This window comes from Carya illinoinensis, chromosome 1 (assembly GCF_018687715.1).
Source record: "Carya illinoinensis cultivar Pawnee chromosome 1, C.illinoinensisPawnee_v1, whole genome shotgun sequence".
Lineage (NCBI taxonomy): Eukaryota > Viridiplantae > Streptophyta > Magnoliopsida > Fagales > Juglandaceae > Carya > Carya illinoinensis.
The window spans coordinates 38,462,194-38,479,583 of record NC_056752.1 but is presented as its reverse complement, the minus strand read 5'-3'; the positions used below and the strand labels follow the sequence as shown (position 1 = coordinate 38,479,583).

The window sequence follows — 17,390 nt, the reverse complement described above, 5'->3', positions numbered from 1 at the left end:
AGAAGGTTTCTTTTTCAAAATTCTTATTTTAGTTTATTTTTTAAAATTATTATTTTAACTTTACATTTTTAAGGTTTCGTTTTTTAAAAGAATTTTGAAGTGTCTTTTTCAAATATTAGTTGTTTTTTTTTTCTCCCCAAATATTAGTTAATTATCTTTAATTCCAGGTTATTCGTCGAGTTAAGAGTTTTCCTTAAATTTATGTGTTTTTTACTTTTTGTTATTTTCTTTTTCGGTGGCACGGGTCTTTCTGGCCAGTGCATGCAGCACTTCATGATTTGCCTAGCAGCACACGCGGCTTCATCATGTATAATATTGCTCTCCCACAATTCCATTTTTACAGTTTAGCTGCTCTCGTATTGCTAAGCAATTTTACGTAAGGACGATTATTCTACTACATCAAGCGAGAGTGGCCAGGTTCTTAGTATTTTTTTTTTTTAAGTTTTTGAAAAATATTTTTTAAATCCTTTTAAACATTTAAAAAACTAAAAATTCATTAAAAACTATTTTCTTAACCATTAAAGAAAAATTGGCAGTCATTCTTGGTGAGCATGACTATCTGGGAGTAGCATTATTCTTTACAGATATCGTCTTGCTTTCTTTTCTCGTTACTGCTAAGTTCTGAGCTGGCTACTGTAGTGATACGTAATATTGCCGATGTCTATGGCAAATTTTCATTACAATATATTATATATAATCTTGGATCTTGTGTTGGGAGCTGTAACTGGAGCAGTGCCACGGAGACTATAGTCCATGCTATTATAACTAGCTAGCATGTTAATTATGAACCTCATGCATATTCGGCTAAATTACCAAATTAAGCATTCAGTTCCAGATTAACGGTCTGAACCAACATTAATTAATTCTGAGCTCGAGTTCAGATATTTATTAAACTATTTTTCAGATTATAATAGTTCTTTGTTTTCTTCCTTTTTTGGGCAATAGCTTTCATCCTCTTGGATTCATTTATACTCATTACTTTGTTTATAGTTCTCATGAATTCCGCTCGGGCACCCTCCCTTCCCCTCCCCGGGCTCGCCAACCCGTTTCTATGATGAATTAATAATGTTACTTTCTATTCAGCAAACCCCTCTGTTTATTACCAGAAACACACACACACACTGACACACACACACATCGATCCTCAGCGAAAAAAGTACGGCAATTTAGATCTCTTTGAGATGGAAACCTAGCTAGAGCTAGTTTTTAGTAATTTAATTATAATGACCGATATATAAATTTTCTTCACTCATGGCTTCCAAATAATAATGATATAGATCACTATTCAATTTAGGTCCAAAACAGTTAGATATATAAGCAGCAAATGCATAATCATGCCATGCATGCAAGGCCCTTTAACTCCTTTTATTTTGAAAACAGCTATAATTCACAACATATTTAGTCTGTGTACAAGCCAGATCGAGCCTGTCGCACAAAACGGATATACATGATGCATACTTAAAGTAATAATTAAACATGTGCATGCCATGCATATATATATATATATGCTTAATTTGGCTACTACCATGTTTAGTTTCACTTTATTGCAAGCCATATATAGTACTACACCATATTCGGTACTGTATTTCGTATATAATTCTTGGTTTGCCGGCCTTAAAAGAGTACGTACTGATCAGTATGATCTAGTATTTCAGCAGTTTCTTTTAATATCACAAAGAAAGAGATGGTGATTCTGGCCATTTGATGATGGAACTGAATGCCCTGCTGTGTTTGGTTCATCGTCTTCATTATCGTCAGTAGTACTGTCCACGACTGCCTTAGTTTCAAAGCTTGCCGCGCCTTCCTTGAAGGCAGCTTGCGGTAATTTCGTGCCACTAGAACCAGCCTTACCGGCCTTTCGATTTGTTAGGAACTGAGGGTTGGCCTTCGACGTACGCTTTTTATCCACCAATGGGATCCTGCTTTCTGCACTGGCTTCTTGCAGAGTTGGTAAGATCAAGAGGAATGCAACAAAGATCAGAACGAGTAAGCTGGTCTTCATGATCGATCTATCTCTCTTTCAAACCCGCCTGAAAAAGAATTAAGCAGGCGCATGTTCTAATAAGATCATTATTGTCTCACAAAACTAAATTATGATCATGAACCTAATTAGAACGGAAATACATATATTTACAATTTTACATGCATACCTGCAGCTTTTTGGCTTGGTAGAAGATGTTTGGGAGTAATGAATGAGTTGCGGGCTGGAAAAGGTTATATATAGGCAACTGATCGATGCCCCAGATGATAATTGTGTGATAGAAAAATATCGATCGAAGCATGCACTAAAAAAGCAAATTAGGGTGCAGTGGGGGTATCACAATAGCGACACAATTTGGGGGAGTTGCTGTGGCCACCAAAGAAGTAATTATGGTTAAAATTAATAATTTAACATTTTATTGTCAGTATTCCATGGTTTAATAATTCGTGATGGATCATGCTTTCATTGTGTGATACGTATCATGATCATGTATACGTATAATTATGAGTAATTATGAGCACATTTTGTTTATCGCTAAATAATTAAAAGTACTCGTTGATTAGTTGACCTGAATAGATATGAGCTGATATTCTAATATTGGTTATGGTTAAAGTTAATAGATATGATGAACACCAACCCACCTGGCATCCCTCCATACCTATAATTGAGCATAGCTAGCTGAACCCCACCACCTGAAGATGGCCACCACTTCGACACTTCTATTAGAAAAGATCAAGCTAGTCTATATAATATATGTTGTAGCTCGATCTATGATCGCAGGTACTACCATTCTCAACCGATCGATGGTCTCAGTCTACACAGCATCCATCGATCCCACTAACTTTGAATTTCAGGGCTTTCAACCCTCATCTAATTATGATTTATAAGCAACCTCGATCCCAAGCACATGAAAAACCACGACTTGACAAATTAATCATAGATGGCGACTCGGAGATTATCTGTAAAATATGGAAAAACCTCCCTCTCTCGATTGTAATTGACAAAATGCTTGATGATCCGATCATTCAACAAATCCAATCCAACAATATATGTCATGCTGTACCGGCGCCAATGAAGCAGCACATGCTTATCTAGCACAACGAGCCCACCTCCTTTCAATTAATCTAAAGCAAGCTGCATTCCCATCACTTTTAATTAATTCGTCACTTTTCTAGCTCCAGAATTCCATAGTGGCGAACTCGTCTTGCAACGATACGTGGAGAGCTCAAATAACATTAATATATGGGCATATACTCGATCCGAAGGGATTATATATTAACCCACAGCTCCCACGGCCTTTAATTTTCTTCTTAATTTATATCTGAATTATTATTTGCCTAGAAAATATTATGTTAGGAGCTAGTACTGGACATTTTTTTTAAATTTTATTTTATTTTTTGATTAAGGGATTATTTTTTAATGATGTTGTAATTATTTTTTTAAATATTTAGAAGTGGTAAAAAAATATATCTAAAAAAAAAAACACAAAATAAATACTAAACTACTAATGATAGCTGATTAAAAGCGGTGACCGTAACATCTTCCTAATATAATTTAAGTCGTGCTACACCCGGATTTGAGACCCGGTTCCCGGCCCGGGTGTACCCAGGTTCCCCGGTTGGAACCCGGTTGAACAGTCTTACCGGTGAAGGCCTAGGACGGGTCCGTCAATTGGCCTTTTACTGTTTTTAATTTTGTTTATAATTTTAAATATCTTTTAAGAAAAAAATAACTGCTAACATTAGTAAAAAAAAATACTTTTTTAATCCTTAAATAAAAAAAATATTATATCAAAATCCATTCTCCGAACAATTAAGTAGCATTTGCGATAATATTTTAGAAAAAGGAAAGTATACAGGGTCCAGATCAAGTATTACTTTCTCAATAATAATAATCAAATTAATATATATCAGTAAGAATAAATGCATGAGATCGAAGACAGGCATGGATGATCACTTCTGGTCATATATTTAGTATCCAAGATCAGTACTCCAGACAAGAACTATACAGTCCATTATTGGAGATAAAAAAGATGTGTCGATATATATGATCCCTTCGAGTTTTCCGAAAATCTGTACCATTAACTTAAGAGGACGGAGATGTGATCAATAATTCACTAATTAACCATGCATTCACTTATGGTGTGTTTGGGTGTTGAGAATACGGCCTCAACACTTCTCAACATATTTCATTTTTATTTATTATTTTATTATTATTTTATTATTATTTTTTAATACTATTTATTACTTTTTACTATTATTTAATATTTTATTATTACTTTTTACTATTATTTACACCATACCTCAACATTTCTCAAAACTCAAACCTAACCTTAATAAGTTATTATTAAAACATGAAAAACATTAATCCATGCATGCACTAACAATTATTATTTACCAGAATCCAATTAATGTGCAAAAACTAGATCATTGACCAAAACTTCACCCCATTATCCCACGTCCGCTGCCGCCGTTTCATTCGTTTGGCCGTTTGTGTTCTTCATGACTGCAAGGAGGAAGCTGAGAGATCAGTTTATTGAATCCGTCGGCTGTGCCGAAGTATATATTTTCATGTACTTCTCTACCAACCCATCAGTTTGAAAATGAATCCAAGCCAAAATGATTGGTATGAATCCCATGGTAATGATGGTGGCCGGAGATTGAATCTATTTAATTAGCAAAATCATACATATATATATATGTGTGTGTGTATATATATATATATATATACTAGTGGAATATATTAGGAATTAGGAAAAGGGGTTGAGAAGCGAAACTGGCCGGGATCTGAACAAAATAGAGGCAGATATATTAAGAGACGGACAAGGTGGGGTGATAAAAACCTACTACTTTGAAATAGTGCACTTGCTCAATTTTGGGCAGCTTGTTATCAGGACGTGAAGCTGTGTCCATGTCCATGTACAACTCAAGAAAATTTCTTTGGAGAAGAAGATCGATCGCTGCAATTAACCATGGACTTTGGTTTACGAGTTGGTCCTGGCTTCTCCAAATTGCAATTCTGTGGGTCTCTTTGAAGTGCAGCACACAAATGGCCAAACGCGGCGGCGGCAAGAGAGAGGTTAGCGACAGGGGTGAAGTTTTGATCAATGATACAGATTTTGTTTTGTTTTGATAAATAATATTTTTTTTATCGGGCAACCACTGACATGATCATGAAGAAAGATAAATATACTCTCAATTTCGCTTGCAATGAGAGTAATAAGATAATTAGTATCCATCTAATGAAATATATCATTAAGCACATGTCGCCACTACGTACACAAAATATTAGTTTTTCTTACAATAATAATACTTTAATTAACTGATTGAATTCCTGTTTCCAAAAAAAAAAAAAAAAAACTGATTGAATTCCAACGCAGAAATAAAGGTTGCCAGTGAATTGACATTTCCTATTTGCAGTGCTGAGAACAGTACGTATATTGCTTCCCTAAGAAGGCGATCGAGTGGATTGAGGAGTGTATATCCACAATAAAGCTCTGATCCATCAATGGCAATCATGAGGAACTCAATGGCCATTTCCAGCTAGGGAAGAGGCTAGAGTGAGATCCCTTATCATCCTACCGCTTTCTCTTGGCTATGGAAGCTCTCTCAGAATTACTGAATAATACGTTGGCTAAGGGCATATTCAAATAGGGCCACCATTGGACATATATATATATATGCAAGCAAGAGAAAGATCTCACAACTGTGCTTTGCAAATGGCCGTTTGCTCATTTTTACAAATGGTGACATGCATAAAGTCTATGATCTTCAAGATAAAGGAGTATCTGACAAGCTTTCAGAATATGTTGGGGGATAAACAAAACTAACAGAGTCTCAACCTACGAGTGCAGAGACCGTATTTGACAAAATGCCATAGAGAGTCCTATTGACTTTAGAAAATTCTCCTTTATATGAATATTTTCGGAAAAATCTAGTTACAAACACAATTGCGCACTAATATGTACATTAATCTAATGTGATTTATTAAAAAGTAATTTTTATGAAAAAAAGTGTTAATTTAAATTTTGAATATGAATGAATCAGTATTAGTAGCAGATTGGTATGCGATTTTGTTTATACGTAGCAAAACTCATATTTTCCATTACATATTTGTAGCCTCTGTTTACTGCCGTATATATGCACATATGAGGTTTTAAGAGAGAGAGAGAGAATAGTACATCAGAAATTAACAAACACAACATTCTGTTATGGAGGAATATTCTAGACTGATTTTTGCTCTTGTGCGTGATGTACTCCTGTTGCAGAAGAATCTTTTTCTATTGAGCCATCCTCTAACAACCTTGGTGAAATGCTTACCTCAATAGCCTCTCTTGATTCAAGCGGCATCTGAGAGATGGTGAGGCTTAATCGAAGAAAGTTGAACCAGGCTGTAGATAGTGGCTTTATACAGATATCAAGAAGTTGGTCTTTGCTTGATACAAACAAAACTTTAAGTGTCTTAGTAGCAACTCGGTCTCGTACAAAGTGATAGTCAAGAGCAACTTGCTTCGTGCGAGAGTATAGAACTGGGTTCACAGATAAATAGGTAGCCCCTAGGTTGTCACACCAGAGAGTGGGTGGTTCGAGAAGAAAAATACTCAGCTCACTAAGAAGCGATTGAAGCTACAGAATCTCACAAGTGGTATTGGCAACTGACTTGTACTCTTTTTTGGTTGATGAACATGCAATGGTAGGTTACCTTTTGGAACCCCAAGAAACAAGATGAGACCCAAAATACACACAGTAACCTCCGGTGGATTTGCGATTATCAGGGTAGCCATCCCAGTCAGCATTAGAGAAGGCAGACAAATCAAAGGAAGATTTGTTAAATAAATGAAGACCAAAATGTGAGGTGAGACGTAAGTAATGCAGAATGGGTTTAACAGCTTGCCAGTGAGGAAGTCGAGGGCAGTGCATATATTGACATACTATTTACTACAAATGAGATGTCAGGATGTGTGAAGGCAAAGCTTCCTACAATGCTACGGTATAACTGAGGATCCTCAAAGGAAGATCCATCAAGGGCCATGAGTTTCAAAGAGGATGACATAAGAGTGGACACAGGTTTGGAGTTGTGCATATTAGATTTGGTAAGGAGGTCAGAAATAACTTGGACTAGAACATGAACAAACCATGAGATGTTCTAGTAATTTCTATACCTAAAAAATAATGCAAAAGATCCTAAATCCTTAATTGGAAACAAGATATGTAATTCAGAAATAAATTCATAAATAAGATCACTATTGGAGCCAGTCACAATAATATCATCGACGTAAATCAACAAATAAATCAAATCACTAGCATTTGAAAAAGTAAATAAAGACAAATCTGACTTGGAACTGAGAAACCCTAATGATAGGAGATTATTCCTGAACTTAGAGAACCAAGCCCTAGGGGCTTGTTTAAGACCATAGAGAGATTTTTGCAACTTATAGATGTGATGTGGAAAACTAGGATTGACAAAGCCTGGTGGTTGTTGCGTGAAGACATCTTCTTCTAGATCACTCTGAAGGAAGACATTTTGGACATCCAGCTGATGTAGGGGCCATCCAGATGACATGACAATGGAGAGAAGGAGACAAATCATAATTGGCTTGACCACTGGACTATATGTTTAAGAGAAATCAACACCGGGTTGTTGATGGAACCCCTTGGCCACAAGTAATGCCTTGCCACGCTCAAGGGTTCCATTGGCCCTATTTATAGTTTTTAACACCCACTTGGAGCCGAGAACATTGAGGGAGGAAGAAAACAGAACCAAATCCCATGTGTGATTGGAAAGAAAACCTTGGAATTTGGAGGACATGGCTTCACGCCATTGATGATGCTTAGAAGCCTTGGTGAAGGAAGAGGGCTCTTTGGGAACACAATGAGATTCAATGATAGTGAGGTGCAAGGATGATTTGGGAGGAGGCTCTGTGATTGTGCCATCAGTACGTTGGAAAGGACAGTGAATATCATCTTTCGAGTGAGTTACCATGGAGTGGTGGGGTTGGGGTGGAGGAAGTGGGGATGAGGAGGAAGATGAAGGAGACGTGAACGGCTCAGGGGAGAATGCGATTTCGGAAGATGAAGGAGATGACCTAGTAGACTGAGTAAGGAGAATTGCGTGAGATGCATTACGAGCTGGGTTAAGGGGGTTGGGCTAAGTGTGAGAGTCTGAGGAAGGTGTGATGCCCCTAACTCCCACATATGAACAAGTGGAAATCGAGGCGTCGGGATGATGACAACACGGGTCACACACCCTCGTGACAAGTGCTAAGTGTGTGCACATGTAATACGTGTAAGAAAAAAAACAACACAACGGATAATTAAAATCAGTCAACTATGTACTAGAATTGTTTAAATATAAATTTACTTAAACACAAGCATATAAAAAAATATTACAATTATCTAGTAACAACATAATCCAAAATACATAATTCAAAGTAGGGAAATAATTCCCAATAAGTAAGCAAATGGCACTAAATCACTCATTTGGCGGAGCCGCATCCTCCAGCTCAGCCTTCTCATTATCTGCATCAAAATCTACAGTATCAAGAAACGGTACCGCATGTAAGTAATAATCCAAACAGCCCACAAAATAAAAATACATTCAAGTAACAACAATATGCATGAACATGACGACAAATGCATGAGATTCGAAAATCATCATTTCCCTGAAAATGAATAATGTTCCACGTATGCCAAAAATCCCATTTGGCCCAAAAAATCCAATCCATTAAAACATCTGTCATTTTTCTAAAAAATGGCCCAACATATTTCTATTAATCAAATCCCGTCATCTTCCCATAAAATGACCCACATATATCCTTTAATCAAATATTGTCATTTTTTCAGAAAATGACCTATTATCCATTTTACCGTATGCACCATGATCTATCCTAGGGATCATCCGCACACTCTAGCTCCCTTCGCCATACTATGGGTAACGACCATGCGTGTAACTTTGTAACAAGCGATGTACAGTTTCATGCCCAACGCATTCGTAGCCAAGCATGCTCTAGTCCTCGCTAGCATAGGGCCCACGGAGCCGACACGAGAGCATTACCATCCCATCCGATCCCATTGTCACCCAGCAACAACTCAGGTAATGTCACTTAGTATATTACCCTTCCGAATTACCAGAGGAACTCCACCGAGATAATATCACATCCTCGGCTTGGGGTCGTGGTACACACGCACCAAAAAATTTATTATCACATGAAAGCCAGTTTTCATTTCCAACACATGAACATGCATGCAATATGCAAAAACCTAGTATTCATTTTACAAACATGAACATGCATGCACCTGCATGCAATGCATACGATAAAACACAAAAATAACCAATAAATCTTAATATCATCCAATCACACAAATAACTCCGTTCTCCAATCCAACCGACTCTCGACTCAGTCCCGCACAACCAACCGATTCACAAAATATTTGCTAATGTAAAAATATATTTAAATCTTAAAATTTATTTGAAAAATATTTACAGCTCTTTAAAGGTAGTAAAATCTGAAAGTAGAAGCGCACAGACACCCGATTTAATGCCAAAAGCTAATTTACAATTCTTGGGACAGAAATGGGTTTTGAGTGGTATTTTTGGGAAACAAAGGGCCTGATTTACTAGGATAAAGTTAGGAGATTAAGGCTGGAAAATAAGACTTACGGTAGAGTAAAAACCAACACAAAAACCTAGTTGAAAGCACATAGTGTGGGGTCAAAAATAGGGGCACGGTTAAGGCCAAAACAACCAAAAATGCAAGGGTTAAACACAAGCATGAACCCATGAAAATATTAGAGGAAATGGAGGAAAACCGAACACAAAAATGGCCAAGGAAACAGAACATGACTCACTGATTCACCTACAAAAATAGGGAGAAAAACAGATGAAATAAAATGCAAAGAGAGAAGAAACTCAGTTCGGTTCAGTAGAAAAATATAGAAACTACGACAAAGAAGATAAAATGAAGATGTTACTAGTTGAAAGAAAAGACCAATGATTTCGGCACAACCATAAACTGCCAAGTGAAGAGGAATCGAAGAAGATAAAATGGAGGAAGAAGGAGATGATGCATGGCAGAAGAAGAAGAAATAAATGGAGAAGACAAAAATGAAGAGAAGAGAAAGAAGGAAAAGAAACTGGAAAAGAGAAGAAGGGGTAGTGGTCAGTGTGATATCCCCATTTTACGTGTATTTTTATTGAATGATTTTATTTAAATTATTATAATTAGTGATTTTCTTATTTTAAATTAAAGGAAATTTTTGCAATATTATTTTATGATTTTTAAGATGTGAAATTATTTTAATATGCTTTCTTGTTATTTATTATTATTTTGTATTTAAATTGTTCTTTAATTTAAATTAGTTTATTTTTAGGCTTTAAAATTATTTTGTTTTTAGATTTTATTATTTTATTTTATTTAATCACTGTGTTTGAATTATTTTATTTAACTTGTTATTTTGGAAATAATTTTCGTTGGATCAGTTTCTTGAACCAAGTTGTGAGGGTTGGATCTTATTTCTTTTCCTTCCTTTTTCTTTTTCTCCTCATTTTCCTTCTCTTTTTCTTCTTTCTTATTTTTTTCTTTTTCTTTCTCTCCTGCTTCTCTCTCCTGTGCGTGACGTCCACCTTTCTCTCCCTGCCAGTTTCCTTTGTCAACCCTAAGCACCGCCGTTGTGCCTCTGTGTGCCTCACCACCCCTCCCATTCTCTTCCCCTCCAGCCGGTGATCATTCCCCTCCGTTTTTAGGCCATCCCTTGCAGTTGTTAGCTGCCATGCATGGTTGGAAGCCACGACCCATTTTCCTTTTAGCTCTGTCGTGCGCTTCCCATTGTCGTCACCGTTATTTTCATTCTCTTCCCCACTCACTGGCGATCTCACCCCTCTGTTTTCAGCCCCCCCAAATGCCGCCGTTAACCGCCATGTGTACCACCCAAACCGCATGGTTTTGTACTCCCCGCGCAGCCGTGCCTCCACCGTTGGCCACCATTCTTCATCACCTTGTCATCGACCCCTTGTCGACCTAACCCATCAATTTCTAGCTCCGATCCGTCGCAGGAGCAACCCCCACGAGCTCAACTCTGTTTTGGCTTTTTTTCACTTCCACCGCTATTTTTGCTGCCACCCATGGCCAACCCTCACTTCCACTAGCTTCATTAGCACCTCTAAGCTATTCCATATCAATCTCAAGTCTTAGTTTGTCCCCATTCAAAAGTGGATATTTTACAACCCACGACCACAATGCTTTTACACTGTTACGTTGCTTTCCCTCCACCTTTTGTAGCCCATTGATCATTTAAAAAATATTATATTGAACTGTAAGTATTTTCAAACTTTCTTTTAGATTTAAATATATTATTACTTTTACAATAAATTGTGACTGGTTGATTATGTTGTACTGAGTCCGAGGAGTCGGGGGTTGGGTGGATTTGAGGATGGAATTATTTATTTTTGGATGAGTTGGATTGTTGGTTATCTTTGTGTCTTGTCATTTTCATTACATGTTGCATGCATGTACATGTGTTGGATATTGAAAACTGGGTTTTCATGCGTAAATAGATTTTTGGGTGTGTGTGTATCATGACCCCAAGTCGAGATGGGACATTATCTCGGTAGAGCTCTTCTGGTCACTCGGGAGTGGATAATACTGAGTGATATCCCCTGAGTTGTCGCTGGGTGATAGTCGGATTGGATGATACGGTAACGCTGTCGGCCAACTACGTGGTCCCTTGGCTGGCGGGGACTAAAGGATGCCTAGTTATGGTACATGCTGGGCGCAGAGTTGGGTATCGTTTGTGTAGATGTCATAAGCGTATCCGTTACCTACGGTGTGACATAGGAGCCAGAGTGTGCGGATTATCCCTATGGGAGATCATGGTGCATACAATAAAATGGAAACTGGTTTTGATATTGGATATGGGCCATTTTCTGGAAAAATGGCGAATTTGATTAAAGGATATTTGTGAGCCATTTTCTGGGAGAATGACGAGGTTTTATAAGTGGATTTTCGTGAATCATTTTCTGTGAAAATGATGAATTTCTTGTTTTGGGCCATTATTTGGGATAATGAGGAGGAATTGTTTTGAAGAAATTTATTGTGGGCCAAAAATGGGATTTTAGGTTTATTTTGGGAAAAGATCATTTTTGGATCTCATGCATATGGCATCCTATTCATATATATTTTTGAGCTTTAATGTATTTTTATCTTGTGGGTGTTTGGATTATTACTTACCTATGGTATCATTTTTGGTACCGTAGACTTTGATGCAGATGAGGAGGAGGAGGCAGCTCCGCCAGAGGATTGAATGAAGTTTTGCTTGTTTTATTCAGAAATTATTTCCATGCCTTTAAATTATATATTTAGATTTTATAATGTTACCGAAAATTGTAATACTTTTGAAATGCTTCTATTGAAGTGAAATTGTATTTAAAATTTCTGGTACTTAGTTGGTTGACTTTAATTTAACCGTTGCGACTTTTGTTTACACATCTTGCTTGTGCATACACTTGGTACTTAGAGATGTGATGCAAACCCGTATTGTCATCATCTCGATGTCTCAATTTTCAAGTGTCCGTACGTGAGAGTTGGGGGCATCACATATGGTATTAGAGCAGTTCGGCTATGGGCAAAATCACATGTACCATAGGTGTAGTGCCAGAAAATTTTAAAAGCTTGAGTTGAAATTATTATTATTATTTAATTTGAATTGTTTTTATTTGACTTGATTCGATTTTATTTGATTTGAAATTATTTTATTAAATTTGAATTTATTTTATTTAATTCCATTTGATTTGATTTGGTTTGGTTTGGTTTGGTTTGATTTGATCTTATTTGAATTGAACGTATGTTGTTTTATTTATTTCAATGTATGTTATTTTTATTTAATTGGTTTATTTCTAATTTTAGTTATTTTGTTTTAATTTATTTTGCTTTGTTTTGTTCAGACTTGAAAGTGGGGTTAAAGGATACGTTATGGCAGGAAGGCAGTATAGTCAAGAATACCATTAATAGGCATGAGTATTTAGTGTAGTAGGCTTGAATTCTTAGCGATGTGGTTTGCTTTTATGATATCGAGGTCTGAAGGGAATGTCATGGTTTAGGCGATGTGATACCCCGTTTTTACATGTATTTTCACTGAAGGAGTATTTTAATTTAATTAATATAATAGTTCTTTTATTTTAAATTATTGTATTTTAATTGGTTTTATTTTAGTTTGATGTGATGTTTAATTTATTTTAGTCGTTTTATGGTTTTTAAAATTGTTTTCGTCGGATCAGTTTTTGGACTCCAGAGGTGAGGATTGGACCTCATTTCTTTTCTCTTATCTTATATTTTCTTTTCTCTTTTTCTTTTTCTCTTTTCATTTTCTTTTCCTTCTTTTCTTTTTTTTTCTTCTTTTCTTTCTTCTTCCTCCTTTCTCCCGTGCGCGACTTGCTCTCTCTCCCTCTCTCCCGCTCCCACCGGTCAACTCTCCTCCGGCCGGCGCACCACCCCACCAAAAATCAGTCTCATCCGTGCCGCCGTTAACCCCCTACATCCCATCTAAGCTACATAACTTTTGGCCATTTTCGGCGCCGTCGCTCCACCTCCTGCCACCACCTCTTTACCACTTCATTCCCTACCTCTTGTAGTCCTAACCCACCCATTTTCGGCCCTGATCCGTTGCCGGAGCAGCTCCCACGAGCTCAACTCTGATCTGCCCTTTTTTTCACTTCCACTGCCATTTCCACCTCCACCCACGGCCAAAACTCACTTCTATTAGCTTCATAAACATCTCTAGGCCATTCCCTATCAATTTCGTGTCTTGGTTTGTCCTCGTTCGAAAGTGGGTATTTTACAACCCACGGCCACAATGTAAAATATACTGTTACATTGCTTTTTCTCTACCGTTTGCAACGTCGTGATCTTTCAAAAAATATCTTATAGCGCTATAAGTATTTTCCAAACTCTATTTTAGATTTAAATATATTTTTACTCTTACAATAAATTATTTGACTGGTTGGTTGATTCCGGACTGAGTCTGAGGAGTTCAGGAGTCGGATGGATTGAGGGCGGAGTTGCTTGGTTTTGTTGTTTTGTGATTGGTTGGATGTTTTGCATCTTGAGGCGCGCATTGCATGATGCATTCATGTGCATTTTATTTATATTGAGAAAATCATGTTTTATTTGCGTAAATGGATTTTCGGGTGTGTGTGTATCACGACCCTAAGCTGAGATGGGGTATTATCTCGGTGGAGCTCCTCTGGTCACTCGAGAGTGGATAATAGTGAGTGGCATCCCCTGAGTTGTCGCTGGGCAAAGACCGGATCGCATGATATGGTAACGCTGTCGTGTCGACTCTGTGGTCCCTAGAGTGGCGGGGACTAGAGGATGGCCTAGTCCAGGTACGCGCCGGGTGCGAGTACTAGGCATCGCTCATTTAGGTGTCACACGTGTAGTCGTTACCTGCGGTGTGACACAGGAGCCAGAGTGTGCGGATGATCCCTAGGGGAGATAATGGTGCATGCAATAATTGGATCGTTGTTTTGGATTTTGGATACGGGCCATTTTTTGGGAAAATGGTGAGGTTATGTTTGAGGCTATGTGATCCATTTTCTGGAAAAAATGGTGGTTTATTGATTTGGGCCATTATCTGGGATGATATCAAGGACTGGTTTTAAAGGTTACGTTTTGGACCAAAATGGGATTTTGGCGTGCGTGGAAAAATATGGTTTTATGGGTTATGTGCATTTGCATTCTTTCATGCATATTGTTTGAGTTTAATATGTTTTTATCTAGTGGCATTTGGATCTTACTTACCTGTTGCACCATTTTGATACCGTAGATTTTGATGCAGAGATCGAGGAAGAGGAGGAGGCTGTGTTTGAGGAGGTGACTCAATCGGAGTATTGATTTGGAGTTTTTGCTTTGTAGTTTGGTTTGAAACAATATTTGTAGCTTGTAATATTTTATTATGGATGTTTTGAACGGGTTTGTATTAAACAAAGAAAAATTTCTGGTACTTAGTTATATGACTCTGTTTATCCACTGCATGTTTTCTTTTGCACACTTGTTGCTTATACACACACTTGGCACTTAGCGATAGGGTGGTGACCCGTGTTGTCATCATACCGATGTCTCGATTTTCCCGTATTCGTACGTGGGATTTGGGGGCGTCACAGGCGATCTTTGTGAAGTATGAACTCAAGCTGCAATGCGGAGGGAAATTAACTTTAAGTCACTTAAGATGATTGAGGTCTTAGGTTCTGTAGAATTTATGTAATGAGGCTATAGAATAGGAGAGTGTAGGTTCAACGAACTTCAAGGATAGGTTTATGAGAATTTTATCTAAGGTTTGAGGCCCTATATTTATGTTATGAAATAAGTTTGTGGGGTTTATGGTGGTAGGTTCAACAAGCATTTGAGGGATTAATTAAATTGGAGGTTTTAGATTTTGCCAACACGAAGAAGCAATTTCGTAGCAATTGAGGCTTAAGAATTTGCAAGCTTTATAAGGTGATGTTTTAGATTTGAGGCCATCGATCTTAAGGATTTAGGGAAATGAACCTTATATAGTTTAAGGTTTTAGAGTTGTAGGCTTGAAGGGCTAATTTATAATAAGATTTGAGTTCTTAGTTTTGCAGACTTGGTGCGCTAGCTTGATCTACTCTAGAGAGTGATTAGTTTGTAACAACTAAGATGAGGTTGATCTGAGTTGAGTTATTGATATAAAATTTTTTTTGGAGAGTATTTCTTTGAGGATTAAAGGTAATGATCTAGTTTGCATATTTTTTTTATGATTGAAAATGTTGATCTAGTTCGTGTGTTTTTCTGAGGATTGAAAATATCGATCTATTTTGAAAAATTATTATTTTAACTTGAGGTTGTAATGGCAGATTTAAAATTTGATCCATGTTAATTTTAAGAATAATAGATGGTGCATATTTAGGAAAATGATTTTTTATCGATTCAAAGGTTATAAGTCCATCAAGGTGTTGGGAATAGTAGACTATACTTTGGTATTGGATGCGATTGGATTTGAGGCTATATGTTTCGCAAACTTTTGGGAATGGATTTTTAGCAGGTTTAAGGTCATTCTCGGTGCAAAACTTTAAGCAATAGCTGTATGTTGATTTTAAAGATATAAGATGAGTAGATTCATGAATGATTCATGTTGATTGATATAAGTCCAGATAATAGAAATGGTAGTAATGGATCACTTATATGTTTGAATGATTATTGGTTTTGGCTAAGGATGCATGTGATTGACATGTAATAGTGGTGAGTATATATGGATTTGAAGAATATAGGCGTTTGTCCCATTTTTGGACTTGGAAGAAATGACTTTGATAGGTGTTGAAGTGGATTATGTATGATAGTATTTAATTCAATAGATTTTGACTTGGAGTTATTGGTGAGTCGATTGGAGTGTTTAGTTGAAACGTGTTACTCAATGGAATGTTGGTGGGCAATAATTGTTATGATTATCTTCAGGAATTAATTGCGACTTGAAGTTATATAAGAATTTAAATTTGTGAGGCTATACTTTTCTTTGGAGATCAAGCGCCCATTTGAGAGAATTAGGGATATTGTTATTTAATTTGAAGAGAGATTGTTGGGTCACCATGTGTAGTGTATGATAAAATCTTGAAAGTTGAAACTTAGGCATCAATAGTGGGTAGCATAACCATATTTATGAGGTAATAAAAATTAGGATCTATGAGTGTTATACAATAGTTTTTGGTGGATTGAAGATTTAAATAGTATGGCCTACCTTGAGGTTTATTTGTGATGTGCGATTGAAAGAATTAGAAGTTTTAATAGTAGAGCTTTTGAGAGTACAAGCAGTTGGGTGAGTTACCAAGAAGGTCTCAATAATGTTTTGCTGAGTTCAATGATGGTTTGTTTTGGGTCTAGTCACCACCAAAATAGATGGTATTCAGAATTTAGGTGATGAGTTTTTAGGTATAGGTTGTTGGGTAGAAGTTTATAGTCACTCTTGTTGGTTGGTCGGAATATATTCGAGCTTTTTAAAGGATGTTCTTTATCTTAGATGAGACAGGTGTATTTTGGGGTGAAGTTACTTGTTTTTAGTTTGGGGATGTTGAGGTTGTTTGAGATTGGTTTTCTTGTGGTGATCATGGATGTATTTAGTGAAACATTGATTTTGATTAAGACAGCGAGAACCAACTGAGGAATGGATGGTGATAATTCATGATTTTGGTAGACATGATTTCTTATCAAAATGTGGTAAATGATTTTCTTGTTTTTAGGTGTTGAGCTAGCTTGTACTCAATGATGTTAATTTATGAGGATGTAGTCTTTTTTTGCATTTTGGCGAGTTATCAGAGTGTGCATGAAAGCGTGATTCTTGAAAATAATTAAGTGTTCAAATTTTGTACTGATTTTGAGGAATTAGTGGTGACTCGAAAATTT

At 36.8% G+C, this 17,390-nt stretch overlaps 1 long non-coding RNA gene across 1 annotated transcript; it reads right to left on the bottom strand.

The window, feature by feature from the left end:
- Positions 1-1,331: 1,331 nt before the first annotated feature.
- On the bottom strand, positions 1,332-2,223 carry LOC122317843. The gene is made up of 2 exons (XR_006244671.1): positions 2,151-2,223; positions 1,332-2,030 (listed from the first exon to the last, which is right to left on the bottom strand). It is a non-coding gene; the product is annotated as an uncharacterized LOC122317843 (long non-coding RNA).
- Between the last annotated feature and the right edge of the window lie 15,167 nt (positions 2,224-17,390).